Below are 8963 nucleotides of genomic sequence, written 5' to 3'. Positions count from 1 at the left end.
ACCAAACTCCAACGCCTCTGCTGCTCGTTCGCCGACTTCTACGGCTTCTCCAACAGCACCTTTGGAACCCATCCGCCACTGGTAAATCGACGAAGATACAATGCATCATCCCTTTCAAATTTGTAGTCGCCCCGTGGAGGATTCGCCTGAAGGGATCTGCTTCAGTATTCCAACTGACTCCGAGGACGACGACGAGGAGGAGCTCAACTGGTTGCCGCCGGTCTCCTCCGGTCCTCCCCCAAGGGGAAGGGTGCTTGGGTCGATGGTCGGCACCGATCTGCTTCTCCTGGGCGCAGATCGGCTTCTCCTGGGCACAGATCTGGCAGTTTCATAGCCGATGCCCGGCGGTCGCTTCAGGTGGAGCGTCCCACCGCTCGGTCATGCTTGACTCCTCTGGTTGACGAGAATGGCTTCCAAACGGTCGTCTACAAGCGCCATTCCAGAGCGATGCTGCGCCAACCTCGCCGCCCCGTTCCTCGCCGGCCGGTTCCCGCGGACCTGGTCGGGAGATGCTTCAACTGTTTGGCTTTTGACCATGTTGCCTCCCAATACACCCAACCCTCTCGCTGCCTCCGCTGCGAGAAAGTATAGGCCACGTTGCCAAGAACTGCAAGCGCCCCCGCTTCCCGGGTCAGCCTCTGCGGGGCCGAGGTCGTCCTGTCCGTCACGCCGGATCTGTTGAGGATGCGGCTGCTGCAACCAACTCCCGAGGCTTGGGTCGCTCCGCTGCATCGGCCTTGACTGCTTCCTCGGGCTCGGCTTCCACAGGCCGCCCCTACTCCGGGCCGCCATCAGTCTGCGCGGCTTCGCCGGTGGGTCGCGATGTTTCGCCGGTTGGTCGCATACTCGCATCACCCTGGAGTTCCCGCGGGGACGCCCCTCTCGACGCCCTTCTCTTGTCGTTCGTTCAGTTTCCCGCATGGCGGAGCTTCAACTTGAGGAGAACAGACTGGTTGCCAATGCTCTGGCTATTCTGGTTGTTGGAACACACCCTTCTCTCGCTCCCTACCAGGTTCGGCCCTTCATCCAAGACAATTATGCTATCCCTGGGCGAGATTTCACCTTGCATCGGCACTGGCCGAAGGATTTCTTGGTCATCTTCAGGAATGCGGCTGACCTGCAGCGTGTTCTTGATGTGCCGTCTCTTCCTCGCGCAGACATGGTCTTGCGCTTCCGTCGCTGGAGCAGGCTTTCCATGGCCGAGGGGGAGAGAATGCACTTCCGGGTGTTGGTCGAAATTCGCGGAATCCTGTCGCACGCGTGGTCGGCGGCTACCGCGCAGGTTCTGCTTGGCGACGCCTGTGCTGTCCCGGAGCCCACTCCCTCTACGGCTGCGCGCGCCGACTCTCGTCGATTCCAGGCTGCGGTCTGGTGCAGTGACCCTGATCTGATCCCCAATGAAGCTATCATACACATCCCGGAGCGTGTTCCTGACCTGGGAGATAATATTCTATTTCTTAGACCGGATGAAATCATTCATCACGACTTGCCTCTGCTCCATTATAAAGCTGAAATCAAAATTCTGGAAGTCCAGGATTGGAACGATTCGGGCTCGTCGGACGATTCTGGCACCCTACCGGACCAGATTTTAAGTGACTCGGATGACGAAGATGATTATCCGGGTTTCCGCCAGAGATCTCGCTCTGGACCGTGGCCGCGGTGGATGCGGTTCCACGTTCCACACCCCTGATCATGGTGGTGACGCTAGCGGCTCTGGGAATTCTCACTCTGATGCCCCGGCGGACTCGACGCGGGGCCGGTTGCTTTCATTGCGCTTCGGTTCATTCTTACTGTCGATGCCGGATCCTGGGACACGCTCCGCTGCCCCGGCGGACTCCATGCTGGGCTGGTCGCTTCCTCGCCCTTTGCGCTTTGGCTCAAGGGCGCCACTGGCCCAACAACCTGCTCATGATGGGTTGGCCAGCTCGGTTGTTGCTGATGCGGCTGCCTCCACTGAAGTTAGTCACCCTGTCGCTGTGCCTCATCGAGATTTCGACCCGATGACTATAGAATCTGATGTGAACTGGTCACTGGTGCTGCCGACTAACCTGGATGCTACCTCTATTTTATGGCCATCACAGGGTCTACTGGTGCAGGAACGCGATGACCCAATGCTGGCCGAAGTCAAGCTGCTAAATGCCTCCGCCCCTTCATCCCCGGTGGCATGTGAGGAGGACGCTCTGATCTTGCCATTTGCTGAACCACAGCCGGAAGTCACTCCTACTTCGCCTAGTCACAACCCTTTGGGCGACAAGGTCGCGTTGGAGTCGGTACGTTTTTAGGTTTCAGGCTCGCAGCTGGTTCTCGGTGACTCTATTTTGCGCAATGATACGGTCGCCAGGGGGACCCGGGAGACTCTCCCGCTACATCTTTTCTCAGACGCCAGTTCGCCTGTGAAGGAGGTTATCGCTAATTTTGCCGGTACTGTCTGCAGAGACCCTCCTGCACTGGTGCTGCATGCCTCGCCGCCAAGACGGTGAACCCGGCAACAGCAACAGGACTTCCCCATCAGGCGTAGCGAAAGGCTAGCAAGGAAGTCCCGCCATCGCGCCACGAAGCCGGCAATTCTAGCACAGAATGTGATGATGAAGAAGCTCAGCATAATCTTGGATACCCATTTGTTGATGGTGCTTAAGTGTCATTTTCACCCGTCAACTATACTCAATAATAAAGGAAAATTACATGCCTTACTCACATATTTGTATCACTAACCTTGCTTCACAGTTGTTTTTGAGTTTTGTACATTTCAGATGAGCAGGAGCGGAATAAGATGAAAACACGCAACAGATGTCATACAACTACGTAGAATATCGCATCCGGCGTCACACCCTTACAAAGAGGGCCCACATGTAAGAGGAAACGGGCCTCCATGCAAGATGCACTAGAGGATAAGGATAAGATCCAACGAATCAGCCACTCAGCAAAGGATCTGGCCAAAGGGCTGCCCGGTGGGGTCGGCCGACCCCCTGGGTCGGCCGAACCTGGCCTGGTTCCCGTCCAGGTGCACTTCGAGGTGGAATAGCTGCCAAGGCACCTGATCACCTTCCATATGTGCGTTGGCGGGAAACCGACCTCTAGAGCTATAAATAGGGCCTCTCAACACCCCCCTCAACACACACACATTTCATTCCATTCTCTCCAAGAAGGCTCTCCTCTCTCTTGCTCTCTTAGCTAGGTAGTGGAGCTAGGCTAGTTCTCTTTAGCGAGCAAATCGTCCTCGGGGTCGTTGAGCAATCCTCGGCTCCTGGTATGGCTTTGTATCCGACTTGTCAGACCTCTATTAATAATATAGAGTTTTGCCATGGTTGCTTTACTATCTTGATAGTTTATCAATCCATGCTTAGATCATTCATAAGTTATGCTACGGTCTTGGTTAGGCCAGATGATCCGGGTACGGATAGAGGTTCGTTGTGCTTTCGGGCTTGCTCTAGTGTTTTACTCATCCATCCGAAGGGTGGGAGACCTGGGGGCACTAGAGTAGTGACTTCATACACGAGCGTGGTGCTCGGGTATGCGGGATCCTTCGGATATGACCGTGCTCCACGGTGTGACTGGGGTAGACGGCAGGTGGTGACAGCCCTGTCCATCCGGCGTAACAGCGGTGTTGCGTTTAGCGTACTCCCCGACGTTCGGGTTCGGTGTAGGAGTTCATACAAAGAGGTAACGAGACTGGATGTACTTCGGTGCGGGACTTTCTCCCCGCTATCCTATTTTTCTGGCACCTGCAGTTCTAACCATGATCTAACATGACCCCAGCTTTGGATAGAAGCATTAGGACACCTAACCTAGCCTAAGCTCCAGCTGACTTGATGTAGGATAGAGTAGTTCTTTATTTTATAGTTTCTCTCCTTTATTCCTTCCTCTTGGAGCGTGGATGTGTGCTGTGTCACATTACCCTTGCTTATTTTTTATCTGTACTTACCCCTATTAGAGTATTGCCTATTGCTTGAGGCACAATGTCATGGTTAATATTGAGTACAATACATTTGCCGCTGCCGTCCTTTGGGACACAAATAAATGACGATACTCTTACTCTCCGGGTGAAATTCTACAACGATATATCCGTGCGTTTGCGGATCCATCTGTAATCGTATTGATTATACCACGAGAGTACAACGATATATCCGTGCGTTTGCGGATCCATCTGTAATCGTATTGATTATACCACGAGAGTGGCACCCCTTGGGTGCAGTTGCTAGGATGGGTTCGGCGCCCTCATTTCTAGTGATTGCACTAAGGATTAACCATTTCTAGTGATTGCGCTAAGAAATGTCAACAAGCATTTTTGGCGCCATTGCCGGGGATGGCATGTGAACAAAGATATTGTACTGATATTAACTTAGACCTTGTACTCAGGATATAGTCTTTACTCTTTCAGGCTAATGTCACTTTATGTCTTCTTTTATTTTTAATTTGAAAGAAGACAGGGGTAGTGTACGACCGGTTTCTCCCTGCCGGAAAACTACACAGACAATCCAGAGAGGCTCGTAAGAAGGGCACGACCTCGCGTCGTTCCTCCTCTCGTTATCCTCCCGGCACAGGAACCCATTTCGGAAGCACCACTCGTTCTTGAGGATATGGTTGATAAGACTCTCCGCGAGTTCTCCGTCCCCTCCACCGACAATGTGGCCACTGGTCCCAACATCAATGTCGGGGACGTGAACTTCGAGCTGAAATCAAGCCTCATCAATATGGTGCAGGCTAGCCCATTCTGTGGCAAGCCGAACGAGGACGCAAATGCACATTTGTAGAATTTTTTGGAGCTCTGCGACACCGTTGTTATACGGGGTGTCGTTGCTGACGTTGTCAAGCTTTGTCTATTTCCCTTTTCCCTCCTAGGGAAGGCGAAACAGTGGTTTTATAAAGAAGAGAACATCGACACCTGGGCCAAATGCTCCAAGGTGTTCCTCGCAAAATTCTTCCCGCTGGGCAAAACAAATGCCCGGCACGGGAGAATTTCAAGTTTCCAGCAGACAGTTATGGAATACATCCTAGATTCTTGGGAGAGGCTGCATGAATACATCCTGGCCTGTCCTCATCATGGCATGGACGAGTGGCTCATCCTGCAAAGCTTCTACAACAAGCTCACAACGACATCTCGAGCCAATATTGATGCCGCTGCTGGAGGAGCCTTCCTCGACCTGACCATAGCCAAATCCATAGCATTGGTCGAGAAGATGGTCTCCAATCAGGGGTGGAGCGATGAACGACTCCAACCCCGTACAAAAGGCATGCATACCATCAAAGAGACAGATACGATTGCCGCGAAGTTGGACCTCCTAATCAAGAAGATGGAGGAAGGGAGCAAACAACCGATCCATGCTCCCGTCTACGCCATGGGTTCGCACTTCACGTGCGAAGTCTGCGGTAACGATGGACATTCAGGGAACGATTGCCCCGAAACCCGTGAAGACTGCGCATACCTCAACAACAACAATAACAACGGGTACCATCCACTACAAGGAGGCCAGGGGTGGAACCAGCCACGTCCATCTTTTCAGGGAGGTAATAACTACAATCCTTCTTATAATTTGAATTTCAATTCAAACCAACCTCCCTTGAGAGAACTTGTTCTTGGCCAAGCTAAAATCAATGAAAATATAAATAAAAAACTTTTGGCCAATGACAAATCCCTGGAAAGTTTAAATGTCAAGCTTGAAACTTTGTCTTCAACTCTTAAAAACCTGTCAAGTTTCAATAAAAAGGTTGAATGTCTTCTTGCTCAAATAGCTGCTTCCGCTCCTGTTTCTGAGAATGTTAAAGCAGTGACCACGAGGGGTGGTAAGTCCACTCGTGATCCACCACACCCTAACCATGCAGGAAAAGCACCGGCAACCCAGGAAGAAGAACAACCAGCAGATCAAGAAGAAACCAGGGAACCAGAAAAGGGAACGGCTCCACAGGTTTATATTGAGACCAGTTTCTTGCCGTTCCCCACCCGTAACAAGAAGGCAATCGTGGATGAGCAGTTTACCCATTTTGTTGAGATGATCCAGAAGATTCATGTTAACGTCCTCTGCTGGACGTAATGCATGTACCGACCTACGCCAGATATATCAAGGTCATCATCAACAACAAACGGCCGCTGCCCACCATAGAAGTTGTCAAGCTCACTGTCAGACCCGGGACAACGGGACTGCTTATAGACATAGAATGTTCTAGAGTAAGGGATTGCTCATGGATGTACCTTACCTCTTTTGTAATTACCCGAATAGGCATAGAACTAGCTGTAGTACAAAGGAAACTACCCGATTATGTTGTAGTAGGACTCCAACTGTACTCGGCTAGGACTTTCCATGTAACCCTGTCCCCCCGGATATATAAGGGCGGGCAGGGACCCGCTCCAAATAATCATCTACACCTAAGGCAATACAAACCACACAGGACGTTGGGTATTACACAAACTCGCGGGCCGAACCTATCTAAATCTTTGTGTTTCCTGTACCATCGAGTTCTAGAGCAGTCGATCCCTACCTACAAACCCTACTGCTAAGGGTATCCTGAGCAGGCTTGGCGGTAAACATCGACAGCAGGTGCGCCAGGTAGGGGATTCTCACCAATGAATTCGATGGCCGGATCAAGCAACTCCAACAGTGTGCCAGAAGGCACAACTTTCGTTTTCGGTTCCTGGGCTTGCACGGCTGACGGAACGGGGGGCTTTTCCAGCCACCTTGTCATGCCTAACTCGCCTAGATCGAAAACCCACTCCCGACTCGCCGACATCCATGAGTCCGCAGGTCTCGACGAGGAAAGAGTTCCATCCGAACTCGACTCAGACAACCCGGAAAACATGTCAACTCAAAACCGAACTCCTGGTTTTGTCGAGTTCGACATAAATTCTGATTCCCAAATGCCTCACTTTTCCAAAAATCTTGGAAAATACCTAGCTCATCTCAACACAATCAAACGCCCTAAGATCAAAAACTCAGAACTACTCGCCAGAGTAGATCATGTTTCACGATCAATTGAGGGCTGCATCAAACTTGCAGAAACCGCTCTCGACTCATCTGCGCCACAGCTGAACCCTAAAGCACTAAACCCACCACAGAAGAGGTCGGGCGATACGCTCTCAGGGGTCGATTGGGTAAATCCGAAGCTTACCAACTGCATTAAGGTGGCTGAAAGCATTCTGCAAAACAAAGAGCAGAAATCGGGAGGAGGAATCTATGGGGGAGCTGGTGAGACAAACCCCCGGCTTGTTCGGATGGGACCGTCTATCTCCAGGATACCCCAGAGCCCTTCACCGAAACCTGCTCACACTTGGACTCGGAAACCAGTTGAGTCAAAGTTCGATCAGGACTTTGATCGCTTCATGAATGGTCTTGAGAACTTTGAACCATTTGACGATCTTGAAGAGTGGTCAAACAACATCGAGCTATTCATGGACGCTATGGCCAAACCAACCGAGCATGCCGACGCTCTTTGGGAACTGGCCAAACTTAAAAAAGAAAAAGCCCAAACCCCAGAACAATCCAGCGACTCAATCTATGACAAGCCCTAGATTAAGGAGCCTGAGGGGCTAACTCCTACTCAATAATGGCTACACTGGATAAACGAGAACGCCCTCCGTGTAGAGATGGGCATACCGCTTCTCGCTCACCCAAAGCATACATACTCAAAAATCGGTGGGCTAACCGACTTCGAATCCGAGTACTCCTCCGATCCGGAGGAACAACTGGACGACCTAATCCAGTATAGTAAACAAGTCGAGTCCAACTCGGCTAAGAACCTCAAGTCCGATCAGGACTCCCTCCCTAACCTGATTATATATGCAATGCCGCAAGGACGGACGGTGCACCTCAGGAAGGCACAAGATCCCAATGCTTCTGCCTCACAGCTAGCGGATCTGCCTTACCAACAGAGCACTCCTTTAGACCCGTCCTCAAGCAAACAAGACCTCTGCCATGAAATCCTCATGGTTCGTATCGCCGAAGAACCTGACGGCGATCCCACGGAGCGTCTCAACCTCGACGACTACAATTCTGATGATTTCAACGAGTACCTTTCCGACAACATGGAAACTACTCCCCCTACAATCACAGAAGCCCAAGTCACTACCAAGGTGGATCTACCCGCTCCTCCCCCTCCCCCAGCAGTGAACGTCACCGTCCAACTAGATAAGCAGCATCCAGCTGAAGATCTCTACGAACGTCGTCGCCAGCTCAACCAGAAGAGGGCGTTCAGGTGTCAGCGCCTTGCTAACAGCCTACAAGAATAGCAAGGCTGTACTATGACTACTCCAACTGCGATCTCCGCAGTGTGATCAACGTTGGGCGCGATGCGCACAACGTCATTATCTCAAGAAGAAAGGAACGGGAGGAAGTCGAGGCATACAATCCTTCTTCCAACTACCGCATCGCGCCAAAGGCTTCCACATCTTTCAAGAAGTACAAGCCGACAACCACCAGTACCCGTCCTCAGGGTAAACCACACATCCAGCATCAAGCTGAATCGTCTCAGAATGGAAACAGGATCAACAAGTACTGCTACGCAAGTGCTTTATCCACCCAAAGAGTTCTCACACGATCTTCCAGTGTGACTCACTCCGCAAGGCCCTTGGGGCACCTCTCCTGAAGAAGACCCCACCAATAAATCCAGTCGACATCTGCATCGACTAGCTCTACCCCAAATCTAGTCGACCCCCATATCGACTAATACTATCTTCGAATAAGTTTTATTCAGTTATGTAAACCATAGCTCACGTCCAACGAGCAAGGGGTAGGTCTTAAGAGTCAGAGTCTATCACTTTACAGTTATTGTAATTTCGACAAATCCAAATAAAGTTGATTTCTCCTATATCGACTACTTGGCTCTCGCTCACACGACCAATACCCCACCTCGAAAGTCTTGCTTAGCATTAGAGCAGCTATCGAGTAGTTTTTATGGTTCTCACTCGAGTGCTTTTTTGACATTTATGTCTTGGGCAACCCGACGGGGTTCGTACCTAATAGTTCTGTCCTAAA

At 51.2% G+C, this 8963-nt stretch overlaps 1 non-coding gene across 1 annotated transcript; it reads right to left on the bottom strand.

Annotated features, from left to right (window-relative positions):
* Positions 1 to 4938: 4938 nt before the first annotated feature.
* Positions 4939 to 5047, bottom strand: LOC120658569. Its single transcript, XR_005668734.1, has one exon. It is a non-coding gene; the product is annotated as a small nucleolar RNA R71 (small nucleolar RNA).
* Between the last annotated feature and the right edge of the window lie 3916 nt (positions 5048 to 8963).

This window comes from Panicum virgatum, chromosome 1K, assembly GCF_016808335.1.
Source record: "Panicum virgatum strain AP13 chromosome 1K, P.virgatum_v5, whole genome shotgun sequence".
Classification (NCBI taxonomy): domain Eukaryota; kingdom Viridiplantae; phylum Streptophyta; class Magnoliopsida; order Poales; family Poaceae; genus Panicum; species Panicum virgatum.
This window is presented reverse-complemented; position numbering and strand designations above follow the sequence as displayed.